This window comes from Moschus berezovskii, chromosome 8 (assembly GCF_049115385.1).
Source record: "Moschus berezovskii isolate FMDL1 chromosome 8, NW_MosBer_1.0, whole genome shotgun sequence".
Taxonomy (NCBI): domain Eukaryota; kingdom Metazoa; phylum Chordata; class Mammalia; order Artiodactyla; family Moschidae; genus Moschus; species Moschus berezovskii.
Genome location: NC_142467.1, coordinates 19,930,800 through 19,949,975, shown reverse-complemented (window position 1 = coordinate 19,949,975; position 19,176 = coordinate 19,930,800). Strand labels below are relative to the sequence as shown.

General features: G+C 42.2%; 1 long non-coding RNA gene across 1 annotated transcript; it reads right to left on the bottom strand.

The window, feature by feature from the left end:
- Positions 1-287: 287 nt before the first annotated feature.
- Positions 288-8,954, bottom strand: LOC129559329 (uncharacterized). The gene is made up of 3 exons (XR_008686518.2): positions 8,547-8,954; positions 7,884-8,166; positions 288-6,871 (listed from the first exon to the last, which is right to left on the bottom strand). It is a non-coding gene; the product is annotated as an uncharacterized LOC129559329 (long non-coding RNA).
- Positions 8,955-19,176: the final 10,222 nt, after the last annotated feature.

Genomic DNA, 19,176 nt, shown 5'->3' with positions numbered 1-19,176 from the left:
TGTGATCCATGGACTCCTCCAGGCTCCTCTGTCCATGGGATTTCCCAGGCAAGAATACTGGAGTGGGTTGCCGTTTCATTCTCCAGGGGATCTTTCCAACCCAGGGATTGAACTTGGGTCTCCCTTATTGGCAGTTGGATTCTTTATCACTGAGCCACCAGGGAAGCCCCAAATACCCTGATATCTGATTTCAACGGATTACTATAAGAATTAAATGAGGTGATGCATTAAAAAAAAAAAAAGCTTGCAGTATTAAGGACATACCAAATATAAATTAAACATCATTATCAGGGAAGTGACTAGGTCCAGATTTTTAAAAATATATATTATTGGTGGTTTGATCTTGGCTTCCTTTCAAATTCTCCTTCTCTACCAAGAGCATGTGACCTTAAATGCCGTGGTCAGCTCCTGACCAAAAGCTCCCTTGGAGGTGTTCTCAACAGCAGGATTAGAGAAACCAAAATAGCCAGGTGAATATCTCTGTTGATGATAGAGAATGTGGCTAAAACAGGAAAAGATTATTCTGAGCAATGAAGACTCATGGAACAATAGACACAGCTGACTTTACTAAGGAGAGTTACAAAATAAGCGCATAAGTTTATCAATACTTGAGTCACAGCAGAAGTTAAGCTTCATATTAAGTGAATTGTCCCCGGTCTTATAGCAGAGACAGGTCTCATCCAGACCTGGTGCTCATATACTGTGGTGCACGTCTGCTCCTTTGGTTGTCGGGCATGCCACTGTTCCTTTGGGTCACTGTTTTTCATCAACATCACATATGTAATAACATGGGTTTCTTTGGGGGTTGCCGAAAATACTTAGCTCCTTTTTTTACTGGGCTAAAGTGAAAATATTATTTCTTTGATAATTACACTTATAGTCACTGATTCACTCACAAGCATATTAAAATCCAAGTTTTCAAAGGAAGCAAAAGAGGATCCATAGAGGACACATGGTCTGTAGTCAACAGATAATTCCATTATATCTTTTTAAAAAATATTTTTATGTTTTTGGCCATTCCTGGCAGCACGTGGGGTCTTAGTTCCCCAACCAGGGACTGAACCTGCACCCCTTGCATCTGAAGTGCAAAGGCTTAACTACTGGACTACCAGGGAAGTCCCCCATTATGATATCTTTTAAGGTCTGGAACACCCTGACCAGTGCTTTAGACAAAACATTTCATAAGAATTGGCTATAGAGAGGGAGAATAGATCCATTTGAAATTAAAAAGTGTGGTTTGGGGAGTAAACTTGAGTGGCGAGAAGCTTACAAGTCACTGGAACATGCTTTGGACTCTGGGTCTGTGTGTCTGCCTTGGTAGTGATATCGTGTCGTTGCCTCATTCTTGGCATACGGTCTGTACTCAAGAAAACCAGATTGAAAATTTGGAATCTGTGCTTTAGTGGATTGAAACTGACCTCCAGTCACTAAGGAAAAATCAAAACAAAACACATAAGAATTTAGAGAGGATATTTTGCTGCCAAAAAATAATTTTTCCTTGATGTTATTTCTTAGTTGGGCCAATATTCCAATGGAAAAAAGTAGATAGGTTGGTCAAAAGTTCAATATAATCTTCTGTAACATTTGACCTAAAGTGACATAATAAAATATTAATGACAGAAACTTGTATTCTTTCCTGTGGATGCATGTGTGACAACTTGTCTCACACACATTATTAAAGAGGAAAAAATAGACAAGATAATCTAATGGTATTTTGTTTCACTTGAAATGTTAGGTCTCAAACTAATTTACTCAATACATATTTAGGCCAGTTATTCCTATAGGCACTTGGGATACATCAGTGAGCGAACAAAACCAATACCAAAAGTATACATGCAAAAGAGGGCTTAAATTGTTGTTGGGCTTCTGAGACTTTTGTGAAATAGTTTATTTGCTTGCTGTAATTGCTTTAATATTGTTGGCAACTATAATGTCTCGATTTGGCGAAAGCTTGCCGCAGTTCATGGGGTCGCAAAGAGTCGGACATGACTGAGCGACTGAACAACAAACTAGGATCTAATTTCCTGTCCTTTGTTGAGCCAAATGACATGATAGGGCGGCAGAGAGGTTAAATTGATCTCTGTGAGAACAGGGGGGCAAACTCTGAGGTACTGTGGAGGAAATAGGAGAAGAAAAGTGTCATCTTGGTAAGGAAGAATCTATATGAAGGGAGATGTTGGGATTTCTACAGAAAGAGAAACTCTGAGTGAAACTGGTCAAAGTTTCAACAAGATGTTTATTATCTTTGTGGTGTGAGGTACAGTACAAATGCCTCAGCAGCCCTTAAGGAAACTCCAATAAAGCTTTCATTGCCTTTCAGGATTTTTGGTGGGGATCTTTTATCCTCCCTTATATCTTTTCTTACTTCTCCTCTTTTTCTTTTGCTTCTTTAAAAAAAAAAAAAAGTTCCTCTTCTTTTTTTTTTCATTAGTCGATCAGTTGTGTCCAACTCTTTGCAACCCCATGGATGGTAGTCTGCCAGGCTCCTCTGTCTATGGGATTCTCCAGGCAAGAGTAATGAAGTAGGTAGTCATGCCCTTCTCCAAGGGATCTTCCTGACCCAGGGATCGAACCCAGGTCACCTGCATTGCAACCAGATTCTTTACCATCTGAGCTAAATGTGTAGGAAGTAGACCTTAGGGCAGGGGCAAAACAACCTACTTAATTAAATCAGGAGGCTGTTAATCTGAGGTTGTTCTAATGCCTTAGCAGCCTAGTAAGTAAACTAAAATATAAGCCTGTAAATGCCTCAAGGTTAAGAAATCGAAACCTAAGGACACCCAGCCACAAACAGCCAACCAGGCTTTTTCAAATGATGCAACCACTTAATCTATAGCCAATAATTTCCTTGCTGTCATGCTCCTCTTTTCTATAGAAGTCTTTCCCTGCCTCCTTATTGGTGGAGTATTCCTAACCACTTCTGGTTTGATGCTGCTCCATTTAGTCTAATCTTTAGGGCTTCCCTGAGAGTTCAGATGGTAAAGAATCTGCCTGCAATGCAGGAGACCCTGGTTCAATCCTGGGTTGGGAAGATTCCCTGGAGAAGGGAAAGGCTACCCACTCTGTTATTCTGGCCTGGAGAATTTCATGGACTGTACAGTACATAGGGTCACAAAGAGTCGGACACAACTGAGTGAATTTCACTTGCTCAAATAAATTCTTAAAATTTTTAATATGCCTGTTTATCTCTGAACTCTACTTATATTTGAGTTACATATCATTTTAAAAAACATTCAGTGATATAATTTTATGTTTGGGAAAAAATATTGCTCTCATAAATTAAGCATTCTAAGTAACCTAGACAATATCTTCTCGACTGGGATTTTCAACTGGGAGGTCAATACTGGGTTTTTAGGATTGTTCAGAAAAGAATATGGGTCTAAAAAAGATGAGACACTCTGAACCCTAGACTTATATGATTAAACAAAAGACTACTGGTCATACCTGGAAAAATTGTTGGCTTTATACAGGCAACCTAAGTAATAGTGGTAGGCTTCCCAGGTGGCTCAGTGGTAAAGAATCCACCTGCCAATGCAGGAGAGGCAAGAGACATGGATTTGATCCCTAGGTTAGGAAGATCCCCTGGAGGAGAAATGGTAACCGACTCCAGTATTCTGGCCTGGGAAATCCCATGGACAGAGGAGCCTGGCAGGCTATAGTCCATGCGGTTGCCAAGAGTCAGACACGACTGAGCGATAGAGCACACAAAACAAGTAATAGCCGTGGAAAAATTGATGGCAACGATAATAAGAAAGGTTGCAGTTGTGATGCCTTCTATTTACAAGGAGCCTACTATGGGTCAGGCACCATGATGGACATAATTTTGTTGAATTCTCACAACTCTTTTATGAAGTGGGTAAATTATTTGCTTATTGTTGCACAGATTTGCAACCATTCTTTGATACATCTGTTGGGCATGGACCATCACAGGAATAATAGATTTTCTGTCTTTAGGGATTATGGCCCATTCCAAGGAAGAGAACAAAGAGACTTTCAGTCTCGGAGGGGGTTCTCAGGACTTCAAGTGTTGACCTGATCTCAGAATGGGCCTCCTTGATTCCAGAACTTTCCTGGTTAAGAGCCCACAAGTGTCTTCAGTCACAGGAGACTTTCCAGATCCACCTATAGTGGATCAGGAACCTGTAGTCTATTTGAAATTCTCATTATAGAAGAAAAAAAAATTAATGCTTTCATCTTTACTTCCAAATACAGCAAAAAATAATAGATTTTCCCCCTCCTCCCTTCCTTCTTTCTTTTATTCATTCTTCCTTCTTCCTTCTTTCATATTTTTCCTTAACAAACAAATATTGAGGGGGCTGCTTCATGCAAGGCCCAATGCTAGATGTTGTGATATAATAAGAAATATAGGAACTTCCCTATAGTCCAGTGGTTGAGATTTCTTGTTTCTACTCCAGGGGTTAGGGGTTCCATCCCTGGTTGAGGAATTAAGATTCTGAGTGCCATGTGGTACAACCCCCCTGACCCCCCCAAAACAGAAGAAGAAATACTTGTTTTGGTTTCCTTCCCTTGTTTTCCTTCCTTTAAGCTTCTGGCCCAGAGCGCTTAAAACTCTTGGAGTTTCCTAAGTGATAGTGGTGCTAGGAACATCTTTTGCAATTCAAAAGATGAAAGTTGTGAATCTTGAAATTCAGATCTTGAAAGTTTTGAAAGTAAGCTCCTTTCAACCATACTTGAGTTTATGACACAGGTAATCCTTATGGCAGAAAGTGAAGAACTAAAGAGCCTCTTGATGAAAGTGAAAGAGGAGAGTGAAAAAGTTGGCTTAAAGCTCAACATTCAGAAAACAAAGATCATGGCATCCGGTCCCATCTCTTCATGGCAAATAGATGGGGAATCAGTGGAAACAGTGGCTGACTTTATTTTTCTGGGCTCTAAAATCACTGCAGATGGTGATTGCAGCCATGAAATTAAAAGACGCTTACTCCTTGGAAGGAAAGTTATGACCAACCTAGACAGCATATTAAAAAGAAGAAACATTACTTTGCCAACAAAGGTCTGTCTAGTCAATGTTATGGTTTTTCCAGTGGTCATGTATGGATGTGAGAGTTGGACTATAAAGAAAGCTGAGCACCAAAGAATTGATGCTTTTGAACTGTGGTGTTGGAGAAGACTTTTGAGAGTCCCTTGGACTGCAAGGAGATCCAATCAGTCCATCCTAAAGGAGATCAGTCCTGGGTATTCATTGGAAGGACTGATGTTGAAGCTGAAACTCTAATACTTTGGCCACCTCATGCGAAGAGCTGACTTATTGGAAAAGACCCTGATGCTGGGAAAGATTGAAGGCAGGAGGAGAAGGGGACGACAGAGGATGAGATGGTTGGATGGCATCACCGACTCAATGGACATGGGTTTGGGTGGACTCCGGGAGTTGGTGATAGACAGGGAGGCCTGGCGTGCTACAGTTCATGGGTTTGCAGAGTCGGACATGACTGAGCAACTGGACTGAACTCAACTGAACTCTTGGAGGGAGGGGGCTGATTACCAGTGGAGCCCCAATCCCTGACATCTAGGGAGGGTTGAGGAACTAGAAATGGATTCAGTCACCATACATCAATGATTTAGTCAATCATGACTACATAATGGAGTCTCCATAAGTATCCTAAATTATGGAAAGCTACTAGGTTGTGAACAAATCAGGATCCTAAGGAGGGGCTGCGTCCAGAGAGGATATGGAACCTCCATTGCTCACCCCGCCATCCCCAAACCTTGCCCCATATCACTTCACATCTGGCTGCTCCTGAGTGGTACCCTTTACAATAAACCAGTAAACCTAAGTGTTCTTTCTGAGTTCTGTAAGCCATTCTGGCAAATTATTAAACCTGAGGAGGGGATCATGGGAATGCTCCATAGAGCCAGTTAGTCAGACATACAGGTGACAGCTGGAACTTGGTGTCTGAAGGTGGGGCTCCTCTTATGGGACTGAGCCCTTAACCTGAGGGTTCTGGGCTGTAACTCCAGACAGAATTGAGTTGAACTGTAGGATGCTCAGGGTTTGCCAAGAACTGGAGAATTTCTTGGTATGGAAAAACCCATACATCTTGGTGTCAGAAACGTTCTGTGGGTAGAGAGGAAATACAGTTTTCCTTTAGCTGATGTTCCCTTTCATGGTTTGCAAAGCACAGCCCCTTGCCTTTAGAGGGAGAGTGTAATTTCCATAAAGCATAGAACATCAGTATCACAAGGTCAGGAGCTGGAAGGTCTTGTTTGCCCCTGTATCCTCTACTCCTACCCCAGCATGGTCCGTAGCCCTGAACAGGGGCTCCAAAACACATTGAATGAATGGGTACAAATCAAGTGTTGCTGCACGGATGGAAGGGTACTTTTGCCACTTCATCTGGGGAAATGCCTTGCTGCAGGCTGCCCAAGTTGCCCTCAGGAAACACAGAACCAGTCTGCATCCAGATCCTGAGTGGTCATCCGGAGCACATACCTTGAGAAACAGTAAGGATATGGAGGTTGAGTAATGACACACTTGGTTTGCAAATAGCCCATGCTCGTTTTCATGTTGCTGAAGACTCCTTGCTAGGATACGAAACACTTGTCATTTAATATGTTCGCAGAGTCTGAGGCCAAACCACCTCACGCTGTGAACGCCTTGGCTCCGGAGAGTCAGTCAGGGTCAGGGCAGGGCAGTTCTTGGCCTGCTGCCCTTCCAGAATAAACCAAACAGCTACAGGAAGTGGTTTCCGTGATTCAGTAGGTGGCACACTTCCTTTTGAGTCAGAACTGAATCACGGCTCTGAGAGGCGAAAAAGACCTATTTCTTTATCCCATAATTTTCCCCTGTTCCCCATTGTCCATTTATTGTCATCTGTCGTCTGATAGATCCTGTTGAGTTTAATGGGTTTAACTGAAAAGAAAAATATAAAAAGCAAGTCAGCTAGGAGAAAGCAAGAAGAGAGTGGGAAACCTGGTAGATCATAATGAATCCAAGCATCTTGATTTCATCAGAGGGCCGTATTCTCTGAGGAGACGGAAAGAAAAACCGTAATCTGATTTCACTGGGGTCATTAAGGCCTATGGCCCTCTTGACTCAAATCTGACCCATTTCCAGTGGAAGCAATTAGATCACACTTACATAAACTGTGTTGCTTTAAATGGCCCTACTCTTCTTTTAGTTCACTGACCCTGGCTTACTCCCTGGCATGTCTGCTGGAAGGCTCGTCTCAGAGCTGTCCCAAGCATGGCCCTCGTTCAGCTGCGGGTGAAGTGATCCTGTTCTGAATGTACTGAATGCTGCTGGCAATGCTGTAAATTGTTCTGGGGCTTCAGGAAAAACGCCATAGATATCAACAAGTCATAAAAACAGACAGATTTCCCTTCTCAACTTTTTCCCAGTGGGTCCTTCATTCTTCAATAGAGTTCTGCAAACGTGAATTTATTGATCCATATTTTCACCTGATGAATTAGATTTTACTATGTGTTGCTTGCTTCCTTCTACTCTAAGTTGTTCTGACAGGTTTCATGTTGCAAAGATTCAGATACTTGTGCTACACATCCTGTACCTATATCACTCTGAGAAGACCAATTGTCAGACTGGAATCAGAACTCTTATTGCCATATTAATATTCCACAGATCCTTCTGTGAATTACTCCAGGAGTTGAAAGAATACAAGAGACAAAGTCACATAGGCCTGTGTTCAGATTCATGCTCAACGAAAAAATTGGAGAGCTGTGTGACCTTGGATACGTCTCTTAACCTCTCTGAGCCATGATTTCCTCAAACTGTAAAATAGGGTTCTAACATCCAGACACTGTTACTGGGAGAACTAAAAAAAGCTTTTGCATAGCGTCTCGGACAGCTCCTAGCTCATATCTGGTGTCTCAAATAAGGTCTTGCCCTTTCCCTTTATTTACTGTACCTTTCCGTTGGGAGGTAAGGACAGCATTTGGACACAGCGACCACATGGGCACACTGTCTCATCCTTCCCAAAGACGTCACTCACGTCCAGCAGCTTTAGTACTTTCATCAACAGCGCTTGCAGCACATGTGATATCAAATAGTATCCTTAATGGAGTGGCGGAGATAGACAAGCCAGGAAGCGGGCTTGAAAGCCAAATCCAGTGCTTCTGGACAGGACAGTCGTGGCTGATAGATGACAGCCAAATGTGACGAGAGTCCTCATCTGACACTGGAGAGAGCACCTAGGGAATGGGCAGGGAGAAGAACCATCAACAGAACTCACAGTCAGACAGAGCGGCCGGCGGGGCCCAGGTCAAACCAGGCGACGGCTGGCAGACAGGTGGAAATGCAAGCACACTGTCAGATTTGCAAAGCCCTTCTGAAACGCCCATCCTCCCAAATCCCTTTGATGCCTCCCACATCGCTTCAGTTCCTCCCAGACGGCCACACACAGAGGGTGACAGCTTTTAGAGAAGAGTAGTTACCACTTCCCATGGATGGGGGAGCCTGGCAGGCTGCGGTCCATGGGGTCCCAAAGAGTCAAAACACGACTTAGTGACTGAGCAGGCATGCACATCCTCCCCACCCCAAATTAAGGTTCAAAACATCACCTTGTACTTACCTGTCTTGGAGCCGTCACTTTGTAAATTGTAGTTGCCTGGAAGAGTCTCTTCCACTAGACTCAGCCTCTAAAGGCAAGGAATGTGTCTCATTTATCCTTTAACCAACAACGTTACCTGGAGATCAGTGGCTCACCCATCACCACCGCTCACCTCGTGTTTGCTGACTTGACAGAAATACTGTACTAGGCAGGCCGTGAGGAAACTTTGAAACAGGCACTGGTGGCCTCTGAGGCCAAGGGCCCCCTGGAGGATTGGCTAAAGAGGCCCATTTGGAGGAAAGGAGGCAGAAATCAGAACCCCCTAGAGTGATAAAATTGGGAAGAGGATAGAAACCGTTTTTGCACGTGTCGTGGGCAGTCCAAGCTGGACATGGTTTCCGCAGGTCTGGGAACTGTCTGAGTGGAGTGTTGACTGTGTGTCTCCTGGAGACTTCTGTTTAAATAGCTCCCAGAGTCGGATGACTCAGCAGCCGGCGGATGGAACAATCTCAGGCTGTGTCCTCCTGTAAGTGACAAGTCACATGGCCCCGGGTGCCTGTGGCGGTCCCTGATATGACACACGAGAGCGCCTTTCTTGCCAGCCCAGCGGCCCCGGTGCCAAGTCACCCATCACTAATCTGGAGACTGACAGAAATTGCTTGACACGCCGGATCTCACGCTCCAAGTGTGGAGATTCCTATTTGAAACGAACTCTCATGAATGGATTCCATTTCTGAAATTTAGAGGCTGCTTTCAAATTTTTATTCTATCTCCTTATCAGAGACTGCTGACTATCTTCAGGATAAAGACAAAATTCCATCTGCTGGCAATTGACGTCCTGCAGAACTTGATCTGCTCCTGATTCCCAACCCCCTAGACCCACCTCCTTTTACGATGGCTTGCTACTTTTTTAGCTTTGTTTTTGTCCCTGGCGGGTAAACAGGAGTGGGACAAAGCTTTAAGAAAGAGGCCTGGGAGGAAATCCTAGTGTTAGTCATTTAGTCGTCTCGGACTCTTTGTGACCCCATGGCTCTGTAGCCTGCCAGGCTCCTCTGTCCATGGGATTCTCCAGGCAAGAATACTGGAGGGGGTTACCATTCCCTTCTCCAGGGGATCTTCCTGACCCAGACACTGAACCCTGGTCTCCTGCATTGCAGGCAGATTCTTTACCCCCTGAGCCACCAGGGAAGTCCTACCTAGTAGTTATTTCCTGAGAATTGTGGAAATTAGCATTATTAAAATGTAAGAGCATGACACTTGCATATTGGCAGTTAAAGAACAGATTTTTTGTTTGACAAATGCTGGTCGCCTTTCCAGTAGAGATCCAAGAATAGCTCAGATATAAGGATCAAAAACTATACCTATAGGAGCCCATAAATTAAACTTGTGAGTTAGGCTAGCTGCAAAGTGCTTTGCCTGAAAAGAGCTAAATATGATTTCAAACTTTTTTTAAGCCCGCTAAGTGTTTCAAATACCTGCAGTACTGAGTCAACTTTCAAATCACATTTTTGCAACCCCTGGCTCAGATTAAAGAAGTAACACACTATCCACAGACCCACTCTTCACCTCTAAACACCATCCTTCCAACACTCACAAAAAAGCCTTCCTGGCGAGAATGGTCTTGGCTGCATCAGTACAGTCACTGGTCAGCAAGCACTTTGCATCACACGTTCTGTTTCTCAGGGCTTAGTTCTGTGGGTTCAGCGTAGGCAGCATGTTTACTGTTGTGATAGCTGCTCAGTCGTGTCCGATTCTTTGCAACCCCATGGACGGTAGCCCACCAGGCTCCTCTGTCCTTGGGGATTCTCCAGGCAAGAATACTGGAGTGGGTAGCTATTTCCTTCTCCAGGGGATCTTCCTAACCCAGGGATCAAACTTGAGTCTCCTGCATGCAGGCAGATTCTTTACCATCTGAGCCACCAGGGAAGCCCTACATGCTTACTATCATTTATTTGACTTGAATTTGACAGAGGCCATCTCCACTAACCTCTGCAGATTGCACTCAAGGATCATGGTGAATTGTGGCTTTAGTATTTACCCCCTAGGGTTTTCAGCGTCAGCCTAATTACTGTTTGCAATTATAATTTCTGTTGGCAGATGGTGGTGATTCTACAAACATCCTTTTTGCAGCCCAGAGAGAAATGTTTTTCCACTTGAGATAAATACTGGATAAAATAAATTGAGAAAGAAAATACATTCAGACATTTTTCTGATTTTAATTCACTTGAAAATTTCATTTTTCCACTTTGAGATATATTGTAGATACAAGCCCTTAGGAAATCCATTTTGAATTGCTTATAATAATTTTTCAACAGTATTGAAATATGAAAGAAAATAAAGCAGTACTTTGTTTCAAAAGTTTATTGTATACATTTAAAAATGTATAGATAAGCATATAGAAGAAACTCTGAGGCATCTATAATCTCACAGCCTAGAAATAACCACAGTTAGTATTCTGGAGTTCTCAGAAGTTTTTCCATATAAAAGGGATTAGGCTGAATATGCTAGTCTGTTACCTACTTTAAAAATTTAATAATATATAATATATCTCTTTCTATAGCAATTTAATTGCTATACTGATTTATTATGTCATAACTTTTTCGTAATATATTTAACCAAACCTTCTTATGTTTCATCCTATTACAGGGATGGTGCAAAGACACTTTTGTAAATATATAAATCTTCTATTAACCCCTACAAGTGGAGTTTCTGGATCAAGGGTCATGATTTTTCTTAAGTTTATTCTTTAATATATGGTAAAATTTCCCCAGAAAATTTCAGTCAATTTATACTTCGACAGGGAAAGGTTATACTCCAGTATTCTGGCCTGGAGAATTCCATGGACTGTATAGTGCATGGGGTGGTAAAGAGTTGGACACAACTGAGTGACTTTCACTTTCACTTTTCACGTACTTTGACAAGTGGTGTAGATTTTTTTGGAATCACCATGGACATGGAACAATAGACTGGTTCCAAATAGGAAAAGGAATACGTCAAGGCTGTATATTGTCACCCTGCTTATTTAACTTATATGCAGAGTACATCATGAGAAGCGCTGGGCTGGATGAAGCACAAGCTGGAATCAAGATTGCTGGGAGAAATATCAATAACCTCACATATACAGATGACACCACCCTTATGGCAGAAGGTGAAGAGGAACTAAAAAGCCTCTTGATGAAAGTGAAAGAGGAGAGTGAAAAAATTGGCTTGAAGCTCAACATTCAGAAAACTAAGATCATGACATGCAGTCCCATCAGTTCATGGGAAATAGATGGGGAAACAGTGGAAACTGGCTACTTTATTTTTCTGGGCTCCAAAATCACTGAAAATGGTGACTGCAGTTATGAAATTAAAAGACACTTACTCCTTGGAAGGAAAGTTATGACCAACCTCTATAGTATATTAAAAAGCAGAGATATTACTTTGTCAACAACGGTCCATCTAGTCAAGGCTCTGGTTTTTCCAGTAGTCATGTATGGATGTGAGAGTTGGACTATAAAGAAAGCTGAGCGCCAAAGAATTGATGCTTTTGAACTGTGTTGTTGGAGAAGTCTCTTGAGAGTCCCTTGGACTGCAAGGAGATCCAATCAGTCCATCCTAAAGAAGATCAGTCTTGAGTGTTCATTGGAAGGACTGATGTTGAAGCTGAAACTCCAGTACTTCAGTCACCTGATGCGAAGAGCTGACTAATTTGAAAAGATCCTGATGCTGGGAAAGATTGAAGGCAGGAGGAGAAGGGGACGACAGAGGATGAGATATTGGATGACATCACTGACTCAATGGACATGAGCTTGGGTAAACTCCAGGAGTTGGTGATGCACAGGGAGGCCTGACGTGCTGCAGTCCATGGGGTCGCAAAGAGTCAGACATGACTGAGTGACTGAACTGAACTGATCCGTTCCGTTCCGTCGCTCAGTCGTGTCCGACTCTATGCGACCCGTGGACTGTAGCCTACCAGGCTTCTCCGTCCATGGGATTCTCCAGGCAAGAATACTGGAGTGGGTTACCGTTTCCTTCTCCAGGGGATCTTCCCGACCCAAGGATCGAACCCGGGTCTCCCGCATTGGGGGCAGACGCTTTAACCTCTGAGCCACCAGGGAAGCTGAACTGAACTGATGACAAATATCTTTAAAATAAGTGTGTGCGTGTGTGTGAATTAATAGAATTTATTGAGCGTCCTCCTCATGGCCAGTCTTGATTCCAGGCACTGGAAGAATAAACAAGGCAGGCAAAGACCTTGTTTCAGAGAGCTTAAATTTTATTGATGGGATTGAACAATAAACAAATAATATAACTTCAAACTGTGGTATATGCTATAAAGAAGAGTAAAGCATTCTGTGTACGCATTTGTGTGAAAGTAGGGCGGGATGGGGGTGGAGGGAATCACTATTTTAGATAGATGGCTGAGTAAGCCCAGTCTAAGGGTGAGAATCAAAATAGAAATTGTTTCTAAAACTAACTCTTGATTAATTCAGAAAACTGAATGTGTACAAGTATAAATGGAAAATTAAAAATTACTTATAATCTTAGCAATTTGAGTTTTATCTTTTCAGTTTTTGCTTCATCATACATATGCATGCATCTGTATATTATTGAGATTACTGAAAATGCTATGCTCTTTTGTTCAGCATACGTAGGCAGTAGCAGTCAGAGGTTTGTACAGCCAGTAGTTCAAAGTGAGAAGATTCAGAGTGATCAGAAACGTAGGGCTTTATTCTGTGGGTTAGTAGTTACCAAGAGTTGCAATTGCAACCTCCCTTGGTGATTTGACTTAAAATATTCCTTTTCCTTCTTTTTCCTAAAAAGGCTATGTGACATGTATATAAGTTTGCTCTTTTAATTAAAGTGGCTTAAAAGTCATTCTCTTGTGTGGAAATATCTGCAACAGTCTAGAGATGATTGAAACTGCAGAAGGCCCCAGGACGTTCCTAGGAATTACAGTTTTGAGATGAAAGTGAAAGTGAAGTTGCTCAGTTGTGTCCAACTCTTTGCAAACCATGGACTGTTTCCTGCACCAGGCTTCTCCGTTCGTGGGATTTTTCAGGCAAGAATACTGGAGTGGGTTGCCATTTCCTTCTCGAGGGGATCTTCCTGACCCAGGGATCAAACCCGGGTCTTCCGCATTGCAGGCAGATCCTTTACCCTCTGAGCCACAGTTTTGAGATGAACACTAACAATAGGAAAACACTTGCTAAAGCAATCTTGAAAATTGTTGAAGGATATCTTACCACCTCTGGAAAAAACCATATTCAATTCCCTCTCTACCAAGCCTCTAAATAGCAGCATTTTGTCCACAGATTTATAAATGAGGAGTCTTTTCTGACACTTTTTTCTCTTAGTGCACATAGCAAATGCATCAGCAGGTCCTATTGGCTCTACATTCAAATGAATTTTAGGACCCCAACCATTTCCTACTGAAAAGAGAGGGAAGAGGGCACAGCACAACCTTTAAAGAATGACATAACCCAAGGACACGACATAAACTGATTGGAACCAGATAGGTCCAAGATACCATTTGACCGTGAGCCTAGGCACATGTTCAATGCAACACATCAGCAAGCTAAATGAGAGTTTAAGCACCATGAGAGTTCCAAAGCTGACCGTCAAGAAGTGAGCAGTGGCCCAATTCCTGGAAATTCCCACCACTTCCCCAAAGCAATTGAAATATTCCTCCTACTCATTAGCCTATGAAATTACCCATCCCTATAAAAACTGACAACTCCATGCCCTGGGGCCATTCTCACCTTCTGAGATTGTCTACACTCTGTGGAGAGTGTTTCTTTCTAAATAAATCCACTTCTTACCTAACTCTTTGATTCCCCGCATAGAGTCCAATCCCATTCACCCCAGAGTACCCAGCCTGAGGAGGAGGGTGAAGAAATGTGAATCTGAAACCATGTAACTCAGGTTGAGACTTGAACCCAGTGTCTTTTAACTGAGATCATAACTCGTCTCAGGACTTAATGATGTGCAGGTTCTTGATGTCTCATCACCGAAAGAATTCAGTGAGAGAGAAACTGGTAATTAAGAAGTGGATTTATTCGGAGAGACACACACTCCATAGAGTGTGGGCCATCTCAGAAGGTGAGGGCAACTCCAGGGTATGGGTTGTCCGTTTTTATAGGGGCAGGTAATTTTATAGTCTGATGAGTGGGGAGAGTATTCCAGCTATTTAGGGAAAGGAGAGGGGATTTCCAGGAATGGGGCCACTGCTCACTTTCTGATCTTTATGGTTGACTTTGGACCTGTCACAGTGCCTGTGCATGTGTCATTTAGCTGACTGATGTGTTACAGTGAACACACTGAGGCTCAGGTTCTAGTGGAAGTCAATCGTCTGCTATCTTGGACCTATTTGGTTCTAATCAGTTCATGTCATGTCCTCAGGCCATGTCATTCTTTTAAAGGTTGTGCCCTTCCGCCTTCCCTCCTGTTTCAGATCTGGAATGGCAAACAGAAGGAATATTCAAAAATATAAATCAGAAAATGTCCGTCCATGCTCCAGATCCTTGAATGTGTGTTTATCTCAGTCATTAGAGGGATCTACTTTTTTCCCTCTCCTGATTTCCATAAGGAAGAAGTATTACTAATTACATTCCTAGCTTCTATCTGTAGACACTCAGCTCCTGGGAAGATAGATTGAGTTATCTGATAAGAGTGGAATGGTAGACCAGGCACGGTACTTGATTCCGTCAGGTGCTCTGCTCTGGTCTGTCATCACATGTCTCTTCCTCAGATTGCTTCTTCCCCCTGTCAGTTGATACAATGATCACTGGTTATTTCTGCCTAACACTGCAATTCAATATTGGCAAGTCAGCTTGGCCAACTAACCCAAAGCAGCATCTAACAACTGTACCTCTATCAGTAATAAAGCTGATATTTCTGTCTTTATCTAAAAATAGATTTTTTTTCCTTTATTCACTCATCAAATGTTTTTTGAGACCCTTAAAAGTTTAACAAGTGAAGTCACTCAGTCATGTCCAACCCTTTGCGACCCCATGGACTGTATCCTACGAGGCTCATCTGTCCATGGGATTTTCCAGGTGAGAATACTGGAGTGGGTTACCATTTCCTTCTCCAAGAGTTCTTCCTGACCCAGGGACTGAACCTGGGTCTCCTGCATTGTAGGCACATGCTTTACCGCTTGAGCCATCGGGGATGCCAGATACTGTTCTGCTGCTTGGGATACATTAGAAAGGGGAAGAAAAATAATCAGATTAAAAAAAAAAAATCCTTTGCTTTATTTCATCAATTATTTAAAACCTGGGTGGGGAAGAGGGGTGTAGCTTATTGGGCCTTTCTCTTTACTCAGAATCAAGTTCTAATTAACAGAAAGTTCTCATCATAGTCTAAAAGCTCTTCCTGACTTGGAATCCTTGCTTCCTTCTGTCCTCATCTCCCACTGAAACAGAAGGGAGGGGATAGGGCACAGACTTTAAAAGAATTACACAGCCCGAGGATATGACATAAACTGATTAGAACCAAATAGGTCCAAGATGGCGGACAAGTCAAGACTTCCACTAGACCTTCAGCCTCAGTGAGCTCTCATTGTAACACATCAGCAAGCACCATGGCGGTTCTGAGGACAACCATCAAAGACCAAAGGGGCTGTGGTGGCCTAATTGCTGGAAATTCCCTCAAAATAGTTGGAATAATCCTCCTACTCATGGGCCTATGAAATTACCCAGCCCATAAAAACTAAGCATGCTGTATTTTGAGGCTAGCCTCTAAGCTGAACTGCACTCTGTCTATACAGTGAATTTCTCTCTAAATAAATCCACTTCTTACCTATCACTTTGTTTCTCACTGAATTCTTTCTGTGATGGGTCATCAAGAACCTGAGGCTCATTAAGTCCTGAGACCAGGTGTGTGATCTCAGTTCTAAGACTGTAGGTTCAAGTTTCCATCGGAGTTACACGGTTTCACCACCACACTCCCTTTCTTGGTTGTGTTGGCTTCCTTGCTGTTCTTTGAACATGGCTGTAAAACCATGCACAGCCCCTCCTCTGTCTTTTGCTGTTCCTTCCACTCAGACCCTTCCTTCCCTAGATGGCTATGTGATCCAGGCTCTCACTTCTATCAGGTATCTGTTCAAATGTCCCTGTCACATTGAATCTTTTCCCAACCACTTGTATAAAATGAACCACCCACATCTATTTCTAGTCTTTCTCTATTTGCCATGATAGGCAGGCTGCTACTTTGTGCACGTGTACGTACTTGCTTGCCGAGTCATGTCCGATTCTTTGCAACCCCATGGACTGCAGCACGCCAGGCCTCCCTGTCCATCACCAACTTGTCCTATTTTCCTCCACCTTCAGTCTTTCGTAACGTCAAGGTCTTTTCAAATGAGTCACTTCTTCACATCAGGTGGCCAAAGTATTGGAGTCTCAGCTTTAGCATCAGTCCATCCAATGAATATTCAGGACTGATCTCCTTTAGGATGGACTGGTTGGATCTCCTTGCAGTCCAAGGGGCTCTCAAGAGTCTTCTCCAACACCATAGTTCAAAACCATCCATTCTTTGGCGCTCAGCTTTCTTTACAGTCCAACTCTCACATCCATACATGACTACTGGAGAAACCATAGTTTGACTAGACGGACCTTTGTTGGCAAAGTAATGTCTCTGCTTTTTAATATGCTGTCTAGATTGGTCATAACTTTCCTTCCAAGGAGTAAGTGTCTTTTAATTTCATGGCTGCAATCAGCATCTGCAGTGATTTTGGAGCTCAAAAAGATAGTCTCTCACTGCTTCCTTTGTTTCCCCATCTATTTGCCATGAAGTGATGGGACTGACTGGATGCCATGATCTTAGTTTTCTGAATGTTGAGTTTTAAGCCAACTTTTTCACCCTCCTCTTTCATTTTCATCAAGAGGCCCTTTAGTTCTTCACTTTCTGCCAAAGGGTGGTGTCAACTGCGTATCTGATGTTATTGATATTTCTCCCGGCAATCTTGAGTCCAGCCTGTGCTTCTTCCAGCCCAGCGTTCCTCATGATGTACTCTGCATAGAAGTTAAATAAGCAGGGTGACAATATACAGCCTTGACGTGCTCCTTTCCCTATTTGGAACCAGTCTGTTGTTCCATGTCCAGTTCTAACTGTTGCTTCCTGACCTGCATACAGGTTTCTCAAGAGGCAGGTCAGGTGGTCTGGGATTCCCATCTCTTGAAGAATTTTCCACAGTTTGTTGTGATCCACACAGTCAAAGGCTTTGGTGACTATTAACAGATTAATATCATAACATATCATTTCGTATCAGCCTTTAAGGTAGGAACTATTATCGCCTGCATTTTGCAGATAAAGCAGTTCAGGCACAGAGGTTATGAGAGGTGAGGCAGAGATTTAAATGCAGAGCTGTATCCTTGAGGAGAATTATGAGTTGTAGTGGGGTAGGGACTTTGTTTTGTTCATGTCCTATCCCTGAGACATAGAATAGTGCCAGGCACTTAGTAAAATGTATTAATAAAAGAATATTATTGGTTTCTTAGAGTTTTGAAGATTAAAAATATTCTTACACATAAAGAGTTTAAATCAGTGCCTGGCACATATTGGGTGGTTAAAGATTAAAGAAAAAGAAGAAGCTACTCATAGCTACCTTTCAGTTAATCTTGACTCATATTAATAACGGTCTGTCTCTTCTCAGCAGCAATTAGATGTAACCCATTCTCAACGTAGCATTAGAGGAACAGTTCTCAAGCTATGCTCAAATCTATGATTGCTGAACTATGAGCTGGATTAATGTCATCAGTGCTAAAGTCAAATGTTGGTATTTTCCCACCTCAGAAAAAATCTCAAATAAGTGAATACAATCTTTAAAATTTTTGATTTTTCCCTCATAAATTTTTCTTTAAAACATCAGCTATTGCATCTTATTTGCTCGGTATAGAAGTAAGCGAACAAGTAACAAACAGGTACTAACAGGAAAAGGTGGAAGTGGCCCTAATTGGAAACCAAGATCCAGCCATGTTTTATTTATAAATATAAGATCAAGAGAATGCTGTTTAAGACTACACCAACATTGACTAATTTTGAAAGATGAGTAAAATAAATGCATAACTTTTTACGTATCTATATAGAAATCTGTCTCTAGATAGGCACACATAGGTCAGACTCATTGTACTGAATCAGAATAACTATATCTGTATTTTAGCACATGACATAAAGAACACCTTGGCTTACAGGATGTTCCAGTTTTGGAACAAATTAGAAAACCACTGAACCTGGAAAGTAATGATAAAGAAAAAGTCTAAAACCTGGCAAACTCAGTGTCAGAGATTTCCCACTGGCTCACTCATCACTTAAATCAGGAAACCCACAAGGACTTTAGCAGAACTGTATTTTCAGTGTAATTCTTGGCCTGAAGTTTCTTCTCCACCTCTTTGGAACTCATTCAAGTGTTCAGAGCGCCAAGAAACGCAGTTCGACAATGCTACTCAGACACTATAAAGAAAACTCAAAGGTCATTTAAAAATGTATATAATTAATCAAGGAAATCATGATTTGTTTTCCATTGGTAAAGCTTATCAAAAAATAGCCAAAATACATTTTTTAGAAGTTATCCTGTAGCCTAATATTGCTTAATTATTTTTGCAAAGGAATAATCTCAGTGCAGATACAGGATGGCAAGAAAAAGTTTTGTAGCTTGAGTAAAAATGTG